Source organism: Mustela nivalis (genome assembly GCF_964662115.1).
Source record: "Mustela nivalis genome assembly, chromosome: 6".
In the NCBI taxonomy this organism is placed as follows: domain Eukaryota; kingdom Metazoa; phylum Chordata; class Mammalia; order Carnivora; family Mustelidae; genus Mustela; species Mustela nivalis.
The window spans coordinates 117,721,437-117,740,110 of NC_139025.1; the positions used below are offsets into that span (position 1 = coordinate 117,721,437).

The following is an 18,674-nucleotide window of genomic DNA, read 5'->3' on the forward strand; positions in this document are numbered from 1 at the left end:
TATCAGTCCTTTTGTGACTAACCTATTTCATGTCTCCTAGTGTCTTCAAGGTTTATCCATGTCACAGCATATGTTAGAACGTTCTTCCTTTTTCAGGCTGAATACTACCCAATTACATGTACAGACATCATTTTCCGTCGACGAGACACTGGGGTCATTTCCACCTTTTGGCTGCTGTGGATAATAGTGCGAGGAAAGTGAGTATCCTTTGAGTTTCTTTGGGTCCTGCTTTTAATGTTTTTGGGGTAGCTACCCGGAAGTGAAGTTGCTGGATCATATAGTAATTCTATTTCAGTCTTTTGAGGAACCACCTTACTGCGTTCCATAGTGACCACACCAACAGTGGAAAAGAGTTCCAATTTTTTCACATCCTTACCAACACTTGTTATTTCCTGTTTTTTGATAATAGCCTCTCTAATTCATGTAAGGTGGTATGTTGTGGTTTTGATTTGTATTTCCCTAATGATAACTGATGTTGAATATTTTTTTCTGTGCTTATTGGCTGTTAGTATGTCTCTATTAATTTTTTTTTAAGATTTTATTTATTTATTTATTTATTTGAAAGAAAGAGAGTGCATGTGCGCAAAGAAAGGGGGCCGGGCAGGCTTCCCACTGAGCTGGGACCCTGTTGTGGAGCTTTGTCCCAGGACACCAGGATCATGAGCTGAGCTGAAGGCAAATGTCTAACTGACTGAGCCACCCCCAGAGTCCCAGCCATTTGTATATCTTCTTTGAAGTAATATCTATTCAAGTCCTCTCCCTGTATTTTAGCTGGGTCGTTTGATTTTTTTTTTTTTTGTCATCATGTGAAAGAATTCTTTGTATATTCTGGACAGTATCTTGTCTCCCATAGACATGTCTCCATCATTGTCTGACTGCTGTCTGTCTGAAATGATAAGATGCTTCAGAGGCTCTGCTTCTCCTGACCCAGCCCTGGCATCAGCCCTTTTTCCAAAGAGCCCGGGTTCCCTTTAGTGGAGAATGGCATTTAGAAACAGATTTGGCTTCTAGGTTTGCTCATTGCTCTTGGCAGGGGTTGGGGGAGGTGGGGGTATAGGGGAGGTTGTTGTCTTCCCAGGCCCTGTTCATGGTCAGAGCTTCAGAGTGGGGATGCATGTGCATATATTCATACATATTTCTAGATCTATATATTGAAAGCCCGAAGTCACATCAATACCTCTATTTCCAACCGTCCCCCTCCTCCCCGCCATGGGATTTGTTCTAGCTTCTTCCCTTTCTATGTTTGGACCTTCCTTCTCCAACCGTGACAATCTGGCCCCTACCATCCTTGATGTGTTTACTTATTGCTTGAGCCCTTGTAAGAAGCCAATCTCTTGACCTCCCGGTCACCACTTCACTTGGCCACCTCCCTGCTCCACACCAACCCTCTTGCTGCCTTCCATATGTATTAGGGAAGGGGAAGGGGTCCTAATGGCTTTGGAGTGAATTACTCAATTATTCAGGGAGGAAGGAAGCAAGGGCGGTGCTGGGTTTTGTAGAGTGTGTGGGCAGCTTCTCTGCATTTCTGCCCTACATAATTGGCTGAAAGCTCAGGGACTTGCCCTTAATGGCCCCCCAGGGCTGTGACTTCTGCCTCTGTTTCTGTGCTCCTGGGAAGCTTTTGGGCAGGCCTCTGGTGCAGGGAGACACCCCAGGCCATAATGAGCCTGCCCGCTCCGCCTCCCTACCTTTAAGTCTGGATGCCTGCTGGCAGCTGCTGGAGGCAGCCATGCTGTGCTGGGCCTGCCAGGCACTTGAACCCTACCCAGAGACCCTGCTCCTGGCAAAGTCAGGCATGATGCTGGGGCCTCAGGCCTCTCCCACACCAGCCCAGGAAACGTGAGCATGTCTGTCCAAGCAGGTCAGGCTGGAAATTGGAAGAGATTCATAATTGATGTAGAAGCTCTTCGCTGAGAGCAAACTCCTTACCCCCAATACATTTCAGCTGTACTTTACCAAATGAGTTAGAGGTCTCCCTTCATCCTAGCCACTGGAGTAGGAGGAGTTTTGCCTGCTGCTGTGCTCCAGCCCTTCCACCCACACAGGAACACCCAAGCAGGGCTCCGGCATCTCTGTGCAAATGATGCCCAGGCTTGGGTGCAGCACTGGGTTTTGGCCATGCTTGGGCAGCCTGCCTCCTAGCCCCGGGAGGCCTTAGGAGCATCACCTGGTGCGGGTGCTGAGGGTAAGTGGTCTTGCTGGTTCTCCCACCTGTGCAAGTAACCCCATCCCTCTCTTAGAAAGACATGCCCCCCCGTGTGGCTCTCTAGTGATTGAGGTCAACTTGATTCACAATGCTTGAACCGGCAGATATTTCCGGAGTGGCAGCCACATAGGTGGGCCGGGATTGGATGCTGGAACATCGGACTGATTCCTCCCCTGGGAGCCTGAATGAATGGCTGTCGCACTCAGCGAAGGGTGTCCACAGCCACAGGAGGCCCAGCCAGAGCGCTGTGTATTCAGAGGAAGGAGACAGGCTGTCTGATCATGGATGGCTTCCTGTTGAAGGAGGTGTAGAGGAAGACAGCCCATAACCCTTGGAAGTGAAGTGCACAGCTCTTTACAGTGTATAAAGCATATCAGTATGTATGATCTCCCCCAAGAGCAGATCAGGAAATGGAAAAATGTATCCCCGACAGGGTGCAGGCCTGCCTGACAGTAGGTGCATTGTTCATCTGCGCTAAGTGAACAAAGGGGTCCCCGGGCTGGGGCAGCGGCCCCTCCCCGCAGGGCTTGTGAACTAGGGCTGGGCAGGGGCAGAGGAAGACCTTACTTAGCAGCCCTAAGTCTGGAAAAGAATAAGGTACTCTCCATTTCCCACGTGCAAATGAAAATAAAGCTAGTCCTAAACCACTAATTAAGAATAAGGAAGTCCTACACGGGTCTGAGTTTTTCCATTATGACTCCGAAATGAGTTTTTAAATGAATAATTTCTCTAAAACTTCTCATTTGGGTGTGGTCTGCTTTGCTGGTGCCCAGGCAGCTACAGGGCCTAGTCCAACCCATCCCAGCGTGGCGCCCTCCGCCTCTTAGGGACTCCAGCATGGACTCCCAGCCCCAGGAACTAGGAGGTGCAGGAAGAGCTCAGCCGTGTGCTCTGGCAGGCCTGGATCTGAACAGGACACTGACACTTAGCAGCCATGCCCGTCCATTCAGATCAGACACTCAGGTCTCCTTATCTGAATAAAGGGCTCGTGGTCATAGCTATATTGGGGGCCTGGGCAGGAGGGAAATGAAAGAAAGCATGCAAAGGGCCTAGCCCAGAGTCTGGTGCACTGCAGGGGCTCAGAAAGTCCCAGACGGCCTTGGAAGTGAAGTGCATAGCTCTTCTGCAGCTCTCGCCAGAAGTGGACCTCGACAGCCTAACCCTGGCAGCCATCTGTCTGAGTCGGAAGTGGAAGAGTGGTGGCCAAGCCTGGGGGCTAGGTCTTCTCCCACCTGCAGGCTCAGCCAGCTGTGCCTGGCCTGAGATGGGCCCTCCATCCTGGGACCTGCCCCCTCTCTTCTGGGCCCTTCGAAGCAGAGTAGTCAGGAAGTGTGCACAATGGGCTTATTGTTATTCGAGTAAAGCAGAAATAGATTTGGCACTAGAGATGTGGGGTGGGTAGGGGTTGGGCCCAGGCTGGGTGGTATTTGTATTTTTAGGGACCGTTTTTCCTGAGGGAAACTCAGACTCACAGAGGTGAGCTTTGGATGGCCCCCCCCCCAAAGGCACCCAACCTCCCCTCCCTCATTCTGCTGACCCACACGGGGCACCAGCCCCCATGCCTTCCCTCCTCATTTCTCCCTGCCTTAATCTACTCCAGTGCCTTTACACCTTCCCCCTTTTGGAGGCCAGCCCTAGGCAGCACAGGAAGTACCCCAAGATCTACCCCCTCAAGGACCCGCCGTGCAGGGGTATCAACCCTCCCGTTCCCTTGCCCCTGATTGGGACAACTCTGTGGTGTCCCCTGGCTTCTCCTGGGCTTGGGACAAAGTCACCCTCTGTGCAACTCTACTTGATGCCACATTTTGGCTTGGCTGCTTTTTCTTTGCTTCCTGGTCCCACTTCCTCATCGTTCTGCTGCTCTTTTCTCTGCAGAGAGCCTCCTGATAAATCACTTTCACAGGATTCTTCCCTCCGCCTGCAGCAGGGAGCATCCCCCAGGTCCAGTGAAGAGAGGTGTTGGGGAGAGGTCTGTCATGGGACCAGCTTCCTGGAGCTGGCGTGTGCCCCACCTGGCTGGCCTCTGTCCTCCCCAGCAGAAGCTGCTAGAGGAGGAGGAGGAGGAGGAAGGGAAGGAGGTGGAGGGAGAGGAGGGGGAGGAGGGAGAGGAAGAAGGGGCCTCTCTGCCTTTGGCCCTCCGTAGCCCTAGCGTGGAGGTGTTCACTGAGCTGTCTGCTGGCATAAGGTGGGCACTGAACACCTGCCCACAGGGGCCGAGCCGGCATGTTTAGAACACTCCTTCTGCAGCAGACCACTTCTGCAGGAGGCTGGGGGCCACTGCCTGGGGCGTCCAGTGGGTCACACCCATGCCACAGGTGGAAGATCAGAACATGGAGTTAGGGAGGCACTCCACGAGGAGCTCTGCCCTGCAGTGGCCCTTCTCAAATCCTTGACTCCCTTCCCAGAGCTCCCACTTTGGGAGGAAGAGAAGAATACCTTGTGCTCTAGATGTTCAGCAACAAAGGCAAAGTGGCCGGGTGATGGTAATGAATAGCAAGAAAGAGGAGTCAAAAGGGCAGGCTCACGCTTCAGCCGGAATGGGAGTGCGGGGACAAGAAACACCGTTGCTGCTCAGAGAACGTTCCAGAACTGAAGCCTGGTGGGAGAGGCACCCTCTGCCCCTGCTCCATCACAACCCCTGGTGCAGAGGGAAGGCATCCTGCAGGGGAGGGTGGATGCCCGGCCGTGACAGGCTTAGGGGCTGCCCATTAAAGACACCCTGAACCAAACTCAAACCCCTGGGATATTCCTGAACCTTCTCCAGCACTTTCCAGAGAGGATCCAACCAGGACAGGAAGTGGGGTGTGCATAGGGTTACTAGAGAAAACACAGGACACCCAGTTAAATTTCGAATCTTAGAAAACGAAGAATATTTTTAGTATAAACTTGTCCCCAATACTGCCCAAGGTGTACTTACACTAAGAAATTATTCTTTGTTTATCTGATATTCAAACTTAACTAGGTGTCCTGTAGTAATTAATTAACTAGCTAATTACTTTTTTTTTGGCTGAATCTAGCAATCCTAGGTGGGGGCCAAAATGGTTGAATAAATGGGACGTTTAACCCAGCAGCTGGCAGAGTCCGGGGGACAGGTGCACTGGCTTTCAATTTCAGGAGAGCTGTCCTGGGAGCAAGTTAGAACCAGAAGATGGAAATGGCTGCATTTGGAAATAGCAGCTGTATGGTCTCCTCAAGAAGAAAGGAAGTGGCAGGAAGGAGGCACAGGCCATCGGCGACGTGGCTCTAGCACCCGCTTCTGTGTAACCTTAGGCTTCTGCCTCCGAGACTCAGTCTCCCCATCCGTGTCCTCCATGGACCTGCCTCGGAGCCCACAGGCCCTGCAGTCCACAGCAGCCTGTGTTGTATCCCTATTCCCATCATGTTTCTCTACCTGGTGAATCCAGAGTTTTCACTCTGTCCTGAGCTTCTGGAATAATGGCCTGGTGAGGACGCAGAGGTCGGTATGTCTCCCTCGTTCTTCCTCCTGTGGATACGGAAGCAGAAGGTGTGCAGCCCGAGCCCTAAGGCCATGCCCCCTGAGCTCACGGGGATGTGCAGATGTGGTCCTGCAAAGTCCTGACTCCACTTGGCGGGGTGTGTGGGATCCCAGGCAACCCTGAGCCCCTGCCTGGAGGGGAGACGCTTCTGAGCGGCCACTGGCTTCAGGAACCAGCTCTAGCAGCCTTCATCTTCACCCCGGCCCCAGAGGGCTCTTTCAGCATCAGTGTTGTAGGAGAGGACAAAGTCTCAGAGCCAACATCCCAATTTAGGTCTTGCCGGGCATCCAGTGGCCTGCTGTCCATAACCCCAAGCCTCTGAGTCAAGAGTCATATGCACTGTGCCAAGCCACCCTCCATGAACGTGTGAGCCTCACAATAACTGGGGCACAGTGTTCCAGCCCCTGTGGATCCCTTGCCCCCATGCACACAGTAGACAATGGAGGCTCTAAGAACTGCTGAGAACTTGCAGAAGCTGGTGAGTGGCCGGTTGGCACTTTCCCCCAGTTTTAACCCCACCTGCGGGTTTGCTGCCTCCTCTGTCCTGTCCTCTGTCTGCACACCCAGTTCTCTGCTGCCAACTTCCCCCAAGACCTCCATGGCCTGTTTCCTTCCTTCCTTCTTCCATTCTCACCCTCAGACGCCCCTTTAACACAGCACCTCCTCGAAGGCCCACCTGCCACCCAGGACTCCTGGCATTTGCACAGCTCTCTCTGGTTTACAGAGCTTTCCCCAGGATATTATGTCATGTTGATTTCCCCAACTGAGACTCCAGCCCCAGTGGGGAGCACCTGGGCCTCTCAGGCAATTACCTCTGAGAGGCCAGAGGAAGCACCCATGTGCAAAGAGTTCCTTGCAAAATGTCAGGCTATTCCAAGTAAATAGAAACAGGCCCTGAGCCAGCTCAGCTGCGGCAGGGAGAATCCTGGGAGTGAGGCCTCCCAGGCTGCAGCTCAATGCTCTTCTCGTCTTGCAACCTCATCCCACGTCTCAGCACCTGCATGGAAGGATGCCTTGCTCATTAGCTGCCCGAGGATCTGTAGAACCGGGAGCCCAGCTGCTTTTCCTCATTCCTCCTGGGTCTGAATGGCCAGTAGGCTAGGTGCGCAGTCCCTTTCCCTTATTCCTACAGGGCTCCCACACCGGTGCTGCATAAGGGCCCTGGCTGAGAACTCTTGCCCAGACTGAGCCTTCTGACTCAGTTTTTCTTTAGTAAGTTTTTCCTTATCAGACTGTGTCTAGATTCCCAGTGACCCAGGTGCCCTGAATAGAGGTGGTTTTTGCAAAGTCCTGGCTTGGCATGGAGTACGCTGTGCTTTGAGCCCAAGACCTAAATTTAAGTCCTGTTTCCGCTGCTACTGAGTCTTGTGCTTGTCAGGGCTGCCATGGACACCTGCCCAGGTTGTACACTATCTTGCATTCAAAGTGGGGTCCAGAGACCAGTAGCATCCATATTACTTGGGGGCTTGTTACAGAATTTGGGTCCCTCAGACTGACTGAATCAGAATCCGTTTTAACATGATCCCCACGTGATTCAGACACTAAAGCTAGATATCATCCGACATGTAAGGATCCCAGGGAACACCACACACACAGGCTATGGTGTGACTTCTGGGATCACAGGACAAGCTGGCCCTGCTCAGGGGAATCCTCTTTGGGTGTCATCTCCTGGCCTCCAAGTGGTGACAAGAATGCTACTCGCTCAGTGGGGAGGGCCTCGCCGGGCTGGTGCTCAAGCAGACTTGGCTCAGGCTGACACGGTGGCGTCTCCCGGCGTGTGAGCTCGGGAATTTTCGCCACACTGATGGCTTTTAGGAGAAGCCAGATAGATCTTCACGTCTGGGAGTTAGAAAGGATTTCAGGGAATTCTCCGTTCAAGCGGATATCCAGTTTTCACTCAATTTTCCTGGTGAGGAAGCGGCTCAAGGGGAGGTGGAATGGTGGAAGGAGGATTGAGGGCTGTGCTGGATTGGAGCCGGGGCCTTGCCCCCTCACCGCCCCCCCCACATGCATCCCTCCTTCCCACCTCCCCTCACACTCAGGCCACCACCCTGTCTTCAACACCTCCTGGAGCTAAACTGGAGGGAACTTAGATAAAATCTGCGTCTTCCTTAAAATAGAATACCTAGAGGCAGCTCTTTCTCAGGCTCAGGAAAGAGGAGATGCCAGGACACATGAGAGCATCGGAAAGGAGCATGCGGACACCTACTTTCTAAGCGCTTTCACTGTTGCTAGGCCTTGTGCTGAGCCCTGGATGCGAGACGAAGACACTGACCCCTCCTCACCTTCCTCCCAGGAAAGGACGCATGACCTATGTCCCAGAAAAGCTAACAGTGAGGACAAGCCCCTGGGTGTGAAGTCCACTGACTTTCTGTACTACTGGATGGGTTAAGAGAAGAATGAGAAGTCACTGGGTGAAGAAGATGGAAGTACATGGAAGATTCTAGAAGATGCTGTATTCGAAAGGCCTGAGGGCAGGTAGGATTAGATAGGAATAGAGAGCAATGAGTACAAAATTGGAAATGGCAAGGTATGCTTCCGGGCGCGACGGCTTGATTCATCTAGAACAGGGACATACTCCATTGAGGGGTGCTATGACAAAATTCCACAGACTGGGTGTCTTATAAACAACAGAAATCTACTTCTCAGCATTCTGGAGATGGGATAATTCAAGATCCAGCCACTGGCAGACTCTGTGTCTGATGAAAGCCAGCTTCCTGATTCAGAGATGGCTTTTTCCTCTCGAGTCTCTTATAAAGACACTAACTCTGGGTTTCTGACACACACACACACACACACTACTAATCCCGTTCGTGAGGGCTCCGCTCTTATGTCCTGATTACCTCCCAAAGACCCCACCTTCTAACACCATCACACTGGGCCTTCGAATTTCTACATACGAATTCGGGGGGATATAAACATTCAGACCATAGCAAGAGGTCCGCAGTCTTCTTCTGTAAACGTCCAGAGAGTAAATATCTTAGGGTCTGCAAGCCATATGTTCTCTGTTCCAAGGACTCAACAGTGCCATTGTAGCTGGAGAGCAGCTACAGAGAATGAAGTACACCAAGGAATTTGGTGTTTTCTAGTACAACTTTGAAACTGGAATTTCATGTAATTGTCATGTGTCACAAAATGTTATCCTTCCCTTGATTTTTTCCAACCACTTAAAGGTATAAAAAAATCATCCTTTGCTTATTGGCTGTACAAAGACACATACTGATTTGGCCGATGGACCATAGTTTGCCCATTTCTGGTCTAGCCTTCAGATGGAAGACAGGCTGGGGCCAGATCCTGTTGGGCACTGGGTACCAGGTATCTTGTTCCAAGCCAGATGTAGGAAACCATAGTATTTAGACTTCGCTAGGCTGGAGCCCTCTTCCAAGGCACTTCTTCCTAGGAAAGTTGCTCCCAAGATCCCAGGAAGGGGACCCACAATGTTGTGCCTTTTACTGAAAGGGGCAGGCCTGAGGGAGGAAAGGTTTGGGGGATAAAACTGAGAATTGCTGTTAGCCCTCGAAAGTTCTAGATACCTAAGAATCAGCTAAGTGATTAAATGAAGTCTCATAGGTTGTTAAATATTTGAATCTGGAGCTGAGAGCTGAAGAGGGAGGTCATGTTTTAAACCATGGGAATCAGCAGTCCCATTCAGGAACAGAACATAGGGAGGCAAGAGAATGGAGGCAAGGACAGAGCCCCATGGGGGTTCTGTTTCGGGGTCAGTGAGGACCGGCAAGGCCTAGAGAGGCAAGAGGGAATGGCAGACTGTGATGCCTGAAGCCAAGAGAAAGAGTGACTGAAGGAGCAAGCAGCCGGTGTGGCCAGCGCTGCTGAGTGCAGGGGAGTATGGAGCCTGTCTGGGGATCTGGTCATGAGCAGGTCTCTGGTGACCTTGGGAAGAGCACATCAATGGTGGAGGTAGGCGTGGAAATCAGAGAGCGGAAGTGGTGCAAACAATTCTTGGGAGACATTTTAACTTTTGCAAAGGGGATGAAGTTAAGCATTAGTCATAGGAAGGGTGAGGGATTGAGTGAAACTCCACGCGCTTGGATCCTGTGCCTACTCTGTCCCAGGCAGGATGCCAGGCGCTGAGGATACAAAGATGGGACGGGACAAGCCCAAATAATCACACTCAAGGAGGACACGAGTTCAAATAGGCCTAAACAACATGCCGCGTGGGCGAAAGGGACACTGCATGGATTCTGGGTTCGGGGGTCAGAAAAAGCAACCCAGGGGAGGTATGATGTGGCCTGGTGCTTGCAGATGAGGACAGATAGGGAGAGGAAAGGCCTGCCAAGCAGTGGGAAAGAGGATTTCAAAAAGTCGCAGTCAGGAAGACACAGGGGATCTGGGGGACAGCATGTGATCTAATGTGGCGTGATGGGTGGTGGGAATGACAGGACATGGTACGTGGCAGGAGACGCTTTTGGAGACACTGGCCAGCCTGATGGAATGGTCCCTTGTACCTTGCTAAAGAGACTGAAGTTTGTGAAAGAGGGAACGAAGGGCAAACTGTGGTCTACCTGCTGTGCGCCAAGCACCCAGCTGGCCACCCTTTTGAACATGGTGTTTGCAGTATAAGACAGATATGGGTTCAAATCCTGATTTTGCAAGGCATAATAGCTACGTGGCTTTGAGGCCTTTAAGCTAGCAAATCTCAGTTTCAACTGCGAAATGGGGAACACGATGCTTATCATCTGGAATTATCAGAAGGCTTAAGTAAGACAATAAAACCAAAAGCAACTGCCAGAATGATGATTTAAATAGAGTGATAGTTACAAGGTTAGATTCGCGTTCTAGAAAGATTGCTCTTAGAGTGGCAGCAGGACAGATGGATGTGCTAGGGAGAGGACTAAGGGGCGACCAGAGATACCAAGGCCAGGTTGGAGCTACTGCAGAACTAGTTATGAAAGAAAAGCAAATCCAAGAGCTATTGCTGGAGCCCAAGGAAGAGGTGATGCCGAGGGCCTTACGAAGGCCTGGCTTGGGGATGGCAGAATCTAGAATCCGGGGTGTTCTGGGAATGAGGGAGGTGAGGGCAGAGCCAGGAAGAAGGCTGGGATCTAGGGAGAAGCGTGCAGAAGGATTTCAGGTTTTCTAGTGTTGAGTGGGCAGTGGCGCTCGTAACTGAGCTGGCAGACACAAGAGAAACTGTGGGTGTGGGGAGACTCTATCATTTTGGACAAATTGAGTTTGAGGATTCCACAGAATGCCAGATGGGGAAGGCCTGAGGGAGCTGGAAGCAGAGACAAGGGACTCCAAAGAGGAGGGGAGCGAGACGCAGCCCCGACCTGTGGATCCAGGAGGGACAACCTGGCTCCTGGAGAGGGAACGCCAGGCAGAGCTCCAGATGTGGAAGGAGCAGGGTGGGTGGGGATGGGTCAGATGGGATAACCAGGTTGTAGGTCAGATGGGATAACCCAAGACGTAGTTCGCACAGAACTTTATAGCGTATTAGAAACTACCTGGGCTTAGGCCATTTTGATCCAGACTGCGAGCTCCAGAGCTAGAACGGAACAAACACCTAGTCCTTTCTGTGTTAAGTACCTTTTAGGGCGGGCGCTGTGAATAAGTAAATGGCAAGAAGAGAAGGCTGCTTCCTGGGAGAACACCCAGCGGTAAACAGAGCAGGAGTCAAGGATTTAGAACATCCCGCAGGATACATAGTGAAGACACAGCCTGATCCATGGACTTCACGGTCAGTACAGATGCCCCCTGCCCCGGTTCTAGTAGAGAGAGGATCAGGAGATGTCACCTGGCTTCTAAGGGGATACAGAAGTGGCCGGGTTGGGAGTCACACCACAGAGGCCTTCGAGAGAACCCACCCGAATGTTTGTTCATGATGTCATTATTGTACCTCAACAGCCTTCCAAGGTATGCAGGGCCCAATTAAACCTCCATTCTACAGCGGAGAAAACCGAGTCTTTAAGAGATGAAGAGACCCGCCTCCCGTCCCAGCAGCAAGTGGCAGCTGTGGCTCCGAGCCCCAGGTTTCCCTGCTCCAGCCACGGTCAGGCTTTCCTCAGCGACCTGAGCCAGAGGAGGGCGGGTGGCGAGGGCCAGAGGGCCTGGATACTGGGGCCCACAGGGGTGGGTGTGGGGGGAGAGGCCAGCTTCAGGTTCAAGTTGCTTGTCTTGCAGGAGTGTAGCGTTACCGCACGAGTCCCAGAGCATAAACAGAGTTAACACCCCATTAAATACAATGGACTTTCTCGGAGCTTCAGACATGCCACGAGCAAGACGAGCTGAGCAGGAGCTGGCCCGGGAGTAAAACGCGTCGTGCGCGCCGCCTGACCGCTTTCAACAAAGGAAAACCCAGCAAGGGGAGAGGAGAGCGCCGGCAGCGGCTCTGCGGGCTCAGGGCTGAGGATCCGGTAATGAAGTCTTTCTGGAAGGTAAGAGAGGGCTGTGTGCTGTGTGCTATTTTTAAACCTGCTGGAGCAGCACATGGACTCCTGCCCCGCGCAATTTCTCCAGCAGAGGAGGGGCCCTGGGGGGAACGCAGCCAGGAATTTCGAGGCTATTTATCGTATTTCCTTTTATCAGGCAAATGATTTTCCTATTTCCCACATAGATAAAGATCTTCTGCTTACAACTCCGGCTCATTGACCTTGTCGGGACCGCTGTGCAGTCTGGAAATTGGTCCCAGAGAGAGAGAAGGGCGTTGTTGTTAGGGGTTGGCTCGAGGGGGTTGGGTGTTTCTTCTCCCAGCAGGGAGGAGATCGGTCTGCCAAAAAACAAAACAAAACAAAACAAAATAAGTAAGTAAAATAAATAAATTAATTAAAAACCTTGCTCCCCGCCCCCAACTCAAAATGGACTGTTCTGTGCTATTTTGCAAAACTGCAAGGTTGACCAAGGAGGCTTTCAGTTCACCAGACTCCCCACACTCCCACCTGAGTACGTCCACAGCATTTTTCACCAGGACTGCTCTCTCCCTGTCTCCCGTTCTCTCTCTTCTGTCTCTCCTGCAGCAGCAAGCCCTACCCTGGAGCCAGCCCGAGACCCACGGCTGCATCGCTGTCTTGGCAGGCAGTGAGCAGAGGGGGCGGCAGCTCGGTCTCAGCTTGCAAACGGAGCCAGGCTCTTGGCTGTGCCAGCTCTGGAGGCCCCTTGGAGATGCCAGTGTGCCTGAGTGAGGCAGTTGCAACTTCCCCTCGGCTGCAAGCCTCTGGAGCCGGCAAGGCTTCTGGAAGCTGCAATCAATCTTAGGCAAGGGTGTGGCCGGAGGGCTGCTGATGGGCGGGAGGTCTCTCCCTGGGCAGGCTGCCCTCCTCACCTTGCCTTGCCTGGGCCTGCTGGCCAGGTTCACGGGCAGGAGCAGCACCAGCGATCCGCACCTTCTCGGGCACAGGACCAGAGGATGCTGTGGGAGGCTGGGGTTTTATTATAAATGTTCTCCATTTCTGGCTTGTTCAAAAGCACAAAACATAAAGAGAGCCAGCTAGACGGAAGGAAGCCAGCTCCTTGCAGACTCAGCGTTTGAATAGCAAGGAGCTGCAGGCCCTCCTTGGACCAGCGTGGGTCTGCGGTGGGCTTGAACAGAGCCGCAGGCTTTTTTGAGCCCCCAGTCTCTCCGCACCGCGGTGGTGTTTCCCGGCCAGGGCAGCAGAGGGCGCTGGCTCTCCCAACAGCCTCCTGTCCCGGGCAGCTCTCCCACACATCTGGAAATGGGCTCTACCACTCTCTTATGAAATGTTGGATGAAGATCTGTCCGTGTGAGACGTGCTGGCACCGAGTGAGCGAGAATACACATCAAGAATTCCACTTTCTCATTAGTTCAGTTTCCCCCTCAAGAGCACTGGTGGAATGTGGGGAATTTGCCTTGCCAAGGCAGCCAGCACACTGGAGTCTTGGGCTTGGTTCAGCCCGGGTGGAATTCTTGGAGGGACCACCTCTGGTCTGAAGCCTTTGCCCTTCCCTCCCACGTGGAGGGGGGAAAAGAAAACAGAAAAGCAGGACCTCCCAGATCTTTCCCCCAGGGGAAGAAAGCTAAAGATGTTTGGCCTTGCCCCTGTGGGCTTCCTGAAGAGAGCAACTGCCCACGTTTCCAGGTCTTCCAGGTCGTTGGGAAAGAAGATCTAATTCTAAGAAAGCGTCTTCCCATACGGCAAGCGATTAGAAATGCTGGTGACATTTGCAAACGATGGAGCAGGGAGAGGAGAGACTGGCTGGAGGAGGGCAGAGCCGAAGCCTGGGAAGGGACCTGGTTGCTATTCCCAGAATGTTCCCTAGACGTCCGCAAGCTGCATGCATTTAAATGTCCACATTTTCCCGCAGAAGCCAGCAATCTGTACTTCTCTTGGCCAAACAGCACATCAGTCTAATATGGTGTGGGAGAAATGTGTTACATTCTTTTATGAACAGAATGTTAACACCTCCTAGAATCAATATTTATATCCAAGAACACAATGAACTGGCTTGTTTTGTGCTGCTGCAGGTATAAGAAAGGGACATTTGGGGGAAGCTGGAGATTGCCCTTGCTTCTACCCAGAAAGGCAGGCCCAGGGCAAACCAGCTGGGGCTCAGGCATCCAGAGGGTTTCCGCCCCTGAGACCCTGCTAGCTCCCTTCCTGCCCCTGCTGCTTTCTGTCTCCTGGGATTGCGAGAGGAAGCCAGAGGCAATAAGTGGGGCAGGACGTGGCAGCGGAGGCCAGGACGTGAGGCAGTATCCTGTCCACATGACAGTTTGGGGGAAGGAGGGTCAGGCTTGCATCCTGGAACTTTCTAGTGCATAGCAAAGTGAGAGCTGACACAACATAAATGCTTAGACAAGAGACTTGTGGGGGCTGGAGAAAAGGGAACAGGGTGAGATGGCTCTTTTTCTGGGGTCACCCTGGTGATATTTTTCTGGCCAGGCAGTTTCCCTCATTGAAGACAGCAGCTGTGACAGAGATGGAAGCCAAGTCTCCTCTCTCCAGAATGCTGTCTATTCCTCGGAGGTTTTGGGGAAACTCCATCAAGCTCCTTAGGCTGTTTCGTTCCTGAATGCTGTTTTTATTTGACTGCCTTTAGAAGCCTCTGGGTCTGCAGCCTGGAGTTAGGGCCTTGCTCCTAACAGGTAACGTCCTTTCCTAATTATAAAAACAAAAATAAACGCCTTTCTCCCTCATCTGGAAAATTTCAGTTTTGCCTGCATCCGAGCATCTAGAAATGTGAGTGTCCTCTTCATCTCGTGGACTGGATTGGGGTCTCATTTTGCAGAGCGAGCAGGCCCGCTTCGTTTCCAGATTAGATGCTGAAGGTTACCCCGTTAACAATAGCACTTGTCTCTCATTAAATGCCTGGAGCTCATTATGGTATTACCTCCAGAAAAGTCTTCTCTGCTTTAATAGGCATGATCTTTAGAAAAGCTCCTTTGGCTTATGTATAAGACCAAGACATGATTAATCTTGGCCCCATTTAGCCGTGGGTCACATCTTCAGGGTACAGTGAAACCTCTTCTTTGCATGACCACAGTTTACAATTTTGTAAAATTTACAGCCCTTCTCTGTCGTTAGCATGTTTAGTTGCAATTCCCTTGGTATGTCCTGTTATTTTCTTCCGGTTCTAAGAAACCATCAGTAGATATCCCAATCATATTTGCTATAAAATTGGCCGTGAGAAACAGACAGTAATTCACTGGAAGGCGTGAGGAGGTTTAGCATCTTTATAGATGCAAAGCTCCCCCTGCAGAAATCCCTCGAGAGAAACCTCTGCAAGTTCAATGTTCTGAACACCTTTAGAGAAACTGCCTGACTTAAGCTGCCTAGAAAGTGGCACCAGGTCCCGCTGCTGTTCTGGTATCAGGGGCAGAACAAAGAAATAGTCAGAGTTGACAGTGGGGCTGAGAATCAGAGTGCAGTCTTTAGTCAGGATGGTAGAGGTTGGCAGGGTCTGACTTATTGCCTGTAGCTCAGTGCCAGGATCTGAGACGAAGGGGCGGACACTGAGTGCGTCCTTAGGGGTCTTCAGTAAAAGTCACCCCAAGTCCGGACCTATCTTTAAGCTTCAGAATTGTTGCTATAGATGTTGATTTAGCACCTAGCCTCCTGCATCTCAGATGAATGTGCCTACGGAGATCTCTGATTTGTAGACATTCCTGCCTGCCCCGTCTGCTCCTTCTCCAGACTGTCCATCCCCACCAACGGCGCCTCTCTGGATCTGTTTGAAGCTGGAGATTCCTGCACAGCTGCCCTCTGTCCTCCCTCCTTCCCACCGCCAGCTGTCACTCACTGTGCTCATTCTACCGCCCACCGAGATTCACTGCAGCCTCTCCTCCCCTCCATTCTTCTCTGTCCCAGCCTCAGTGGGAGCTCCCACTGCCAGCATCTCTCCCGGGGTTCAGTCACAGACACACCTCCCCTCCCTGTTTTGGTGCTTTGCTCCCTACAACCCACTCTTCTGAGAGCAGTCGGGAGAATTTCTGAAAACCACAAACTGGATTCTATCACTCCCCACTTAGAGATCTTCAGTGGTGTCCCCCCCCGCACTCAATCCCCAAAAGTCCTTAGGATGGCTGAAAGACTTCCTGTGGTCCAACTCCTTTCTGCCTTTTGCCCCCTTCCCCAAGCTCTCTCTACTCCCCTCCCCTGAGTTTCATTTAGCCCCTCTCCAGCACCAACAGAGGCTGGCCTTCATGCTCTCTTCCTGATTTCTTACCCAAGTCCTACCTGTTGCTCTGGTCTCATCTTACGAGTTACTTCTTTGGAGAGGTCTTCCCTGACCCCACGGTCTAAGACAGGTCCCTACTCCCTGCCAGCAGGCTCTGCAGAAGTCCCACCCCCCACCCCCGTCTTCCTCCTTTTGAGCCCATTGGTGATAGCTTATCGACTCTGGTTTGCTTAATCGTTTTCTTCCAAGAGACAGTAAGCTCCGTGAAAGCAAGAACCAGGTCTGTTTGGCTGCATTCCTTGCCCTGCCACAGAGGGGAGTAAATACTAGTTGAACCAGCGAATGAAACTATACACAACCTGATCAGCTGCTGCGAGAATTGATGCTCCTTTAACGGTTTACGCCTTCCTAATCCTGTCTGGCGAGACCGCGTGTTACCCCCAGATTCTACCTTGAGGAGTCCCTCACTGAGGGTTGGGAGAAACCGAGTCAAATTCCGAAATGTCTCTCCCTCCTGTTCCTTGGTTCCCCCCATCATAGGCTCTTTTTGCTTCTTGTCCTGCCTATTCAACAGCCTGCTAACCGGCCTCTCCCCACAGAGCTTTGAGTTCAGGAGTCCGGCAAGGACTGAGAACTGCAAACACGAACGGGGGAGAAAAGGTGTTTCTTGATTTTCATAAACCTCTAACTGAAATTTGGCACTTTTTGGAATTTGAAATGTTGGGAATGGAGCCCAGCAGTACTGGCAGGCCCTGTGACTTGGCCACCGGCGGGAGTATGGATATTTACACCATGTCACAGCTGTTGCAGAGGTTGAAATACCATTTGTGATCATTACTACTTTAAAATTATGGTGGTTATTAGAGCTGCTGCTACATTGTTATTTAATCCTTTAAGAAACACAAGTATTCCTGTGTAACTCATGTTTAATATTTTCATAGCTGTATTTCAGTATAGTTGGTGTTCCTTGTAATCCTACATATTTTATTTTCTGCGCCTAAAAACATTATTCTGAGAAGCATCCACAGGCTTCATAAGATTGCAAGGATGGGTTCATGGCAGAAAACATGTTAAGAACTTCTGATTGAGTTTTCCTTAATCTCCCATCACTGTCTTGCAAAAACAGCCTTGATGCCTTGCCCTGGGCAAATAAAACGAAGTCCCTTAGTATGGCATTCAAGGCCAATTTATAATCCATTTAAAAAAAAATCTTTCTCTTTCTCTATTTTTTAATCAGTACACTGGATTCTTTTTTTTTTTTTTTAAGATTTTATTTATTTGAGAGAGAGAGAGAGCACAAGAAGTGGGAGGGAGAAGCAGACTCCCTGCCGAGCAGGGAGCCCGATGTGGGAGCCGATCCTGGGACTCCAGGATCATGACCTGAGCTGAAGGCAGTTGCTTAACCACCTGAGCCACCCAGGTGTCCCTGGATTCCTGTGTTCTAGGAATTACTTGAGTGCATCAAAAATGCACTCATATCTCCAGTTCTATTTTTAGCTTCTCTTAAAGAACTACAATTGACCCTTGAACAAAGCCAGGGGTTAGGGGTACCGGCCCCTGTGCAGTCAAAACTCCACATGGAAGTGTGACTTCCCCAAAACTTTACTAATAGCCTACTTTTGTCTCGAAGTCTTACCAATAACATAAATAGTCGATGAACACATATTTTATGTTACATATATTATATGCTGTGTTAAAATAAAACAAGCCAGAGAGAAGAAAACGCTAGGAAAATCATAAGGAAGAGAAAATACATTTACAGTACTATCCTGCATTTATTGAAAAAAATCCACGCAGTTTAAAGCCCTGTTGTCCGGGGGACAACCGCACTTTAAGGACTAGCTCAAACTGTTATCTTGGTAAAGCTCTCTTTTGACATCCCCTGGACACAACCTTTGTATTTTCCAGAACAGTTTGCTTACAGCCATTTGGTAATTTATCAGTTCCTACTGTAGTCAGCTTTCATGTTTACTCTTTGTTACATTGTGAACTTTTGAGGAGACCTCGTCCTCAGCTTTAAACCCTAAACACATAGTATTTGGAAAATGTTTGAATGAATGACTGTATCTAAAATATTCACTCTCCTGAGGGGGTGACTAAAATCCATAACGGCCACACTAGTTTGTCCTCAAAAACAAGAACTTCAAAAACAAAACAAAACAGACAAACAAAAAAACCAAGAACTTCTCTAGATAAGCGTAATCCCCCTTAAAAAATACAGCAGTCCCAAGGGCACCTAGCTGTCTCAGTGGGTGGAGTGTGCAACTCTTGATCTCTAGGTCGTGAGTTTGAACCCCATGTTGGGGGTAGAGATTATATAAAAATAAAATCTTAACCCCCCCCCCCCAAAAACAGCCCCAAGGAAAATAGATTATTAT

The 18,674-nt window shown here is 50.7% G+C and overlaps 1 protein-coding gene and 1 long non-coding RNA gene across 3 annotated transcripts in view; one reads left to right on the forward strand and one right to left on the reverse strand.

Moving 5' to 3' along the window:
• The first annotated feature begins 11,122 nt into the window (after positions 1-11,122).
• LOC309867279 overlaps positions 11,123-18,674 on the forward strand; it is a 28,262-nt gene continuing 20,710 nt past the window's right edge. The window contains exons 1-2 of one of the 2 annotated variants that reach the window (XR_014313090.1): positions 11,123-12,098; positions 12,678-14,764. This is a non-coding gene — a long non-coding RNA (uncharacterized lncRNA). Of the gene's footprint in view, positions 12,099-12,677; positions 14,816-18,674 lie in introns of those variants that run through there. The other variant, XR_014313091.1, reaches the window with a different exon arrangement.
• HMG20A (high mobility group 20A) overlaps positions 12,227-18,674 on the reverse strand; it is a 90,643-nt gene continuing 84,195 nt past the window's right edge. Inside the window, exon 10 of the mRNA XM_082735967.1 lies at positions 12,227-12,430. The gene's annotated coding sequence lies outside the window, so the exon portion shown is untranslated. The remainder of the gene's footprint in view (positions 12,431-18,674) is intronic.